Genomic DNA, 1,563 nt, shown 5'->3' with positions numbered 1-1,563 from the left:
CCTGTATCAGAGGAGGAGACGAGAGATTCAGCAGGTTGTTTACACTGAATAAATGGCTTATATCAGCATGTGCTGACCACTCAGTGCATTTTATCGACAAGTTTAATATTTTTTGGGAACGCAGGCATCTGTTCAAAGCAAATGGATTTAATTTTAACAAGTCAGGGGTGAAACTGTTCACCTCCAACTTGTTTTATTCCATACGTCATCCATCTGTGCTTGGTGCCAAGGCTGAGATAAATGAGGAGTTATCTCATAAAGAGGAACAAACAGTACTCCAAGAACAGACAAAGCCCAGCAGAAACCTTGAGGAGGAGCTCCATTTGCCCCCACCCGGGAAGAGCCTCAGAAAGGAGAGACATCCATGGCATCTGAGGAAGAGCCTCAGAAAGGAGAGACATCTAAGGCAAGAAGAGGGGTCCCTATTTGCCTCCAACTCTCTCAACAACACCAACGACCAGGACAAGGGACCACGACCTTCCCCAGTCCCCCAAACCCCTGACAGGCCATCACCCTCCTCCCCCTCCCTTTCTCCCTCCTCCCCACACCTGAAATTCACTGAGGAGATGATGGAGCGGGTCAATGCTGGGCTCAGATCTACCCCCCGTCCCAATCCCTTTTTGTCCCCCATAAACCCCCCACCAGAGCGGCCAAAGGTTCGCCATCGAGCCCCACCCTCAACAGAGCAATCGAAGTCACATTGCCCAGCCTCGCCCCCCTTAGTTCCTCTTCATGCCCTGTCTCCGCAGTCTGATGTGTGATGTGTGGAGGGTCCGGGCTGTGAGGATTATGGCAGTGATGACTTTTCCCAGGAGAAGCTGGGACCCTGTTTACTAGAAGGTTTTAAAATTTCTGTACTTTTAGGTGACAGGAGACATGTGGCCTGGTCAAAACACAGAGAGCTGCACTCTAAAAGATCTTTAAACATAGTAAACATACCTTGTGTGCCACAGACTGCTCCCAAACACGAGGGGACAAGTAATACCTCTAAAACACTTAAGTTGGCTTTATTAAACATTAGATCTCTAGCTGGGAAAACATTTTTAATTAATGATTTAATCACTGAGCACAGCCTTGATTTTATGTTTTTAACTGAAACTTGGTTGGACCAAAGTAACAGTGGAGCTGTTCTCATCGAGACGACCCCTCCTAACTACAGTTTTATCAGTGAGGTCAGGGCGAGCAGGAGAGGAGGAGGGGTTGCTGTCTTATTTAATGAATCATTTCAATGTAAGCAGCTATCTCCTGGAAGTTTTCAGTCTTTTGAATATGTGGCTTTACAGCTGAAGGCCCCATCCAAAGTTGTGTTTCTTAATGTTTACAGGCCTCCCAAATACTGCACAGACTTTTTTAATGACCTCAGTGAACTGCTGTCTGTGATCTGTGTTGATTTTGACTGTGTAATTATTGCTGGGGATTTTAACATTCATGTGGACAACCCTCAGGACAAAGGGACTAAAGACCTGAGTAACACTCTGGGCAACTTTGGGCTGACTCAGCATGTAACAGAGGCCACACATAATAGAGGACACACTCTTGACCTACTGATCTCCAAAGGCCTGA

This window comes from Rhamphochromis longiceps, linkage group LG17, assembly GCF_057381845.1.
Source record: "Rhamphochromis longiceps isolate RC_006_pf linkage group LG17, R_longiceps_female_GT1.1, whole genome shotgun sequence".
In the NCBI taxonomy this organism is placed as follows: Eukaryota; Metazoa; Chordata; class Actinopteri; order Cichliformes; family Cichlidae; genus Rhamphochromis; species Rhamphochromis longiceps.
The sequence above is the reverse complement of the archived record's forward strand: the minus strand, read 5'-3'. Positions refer to the sequence as shown.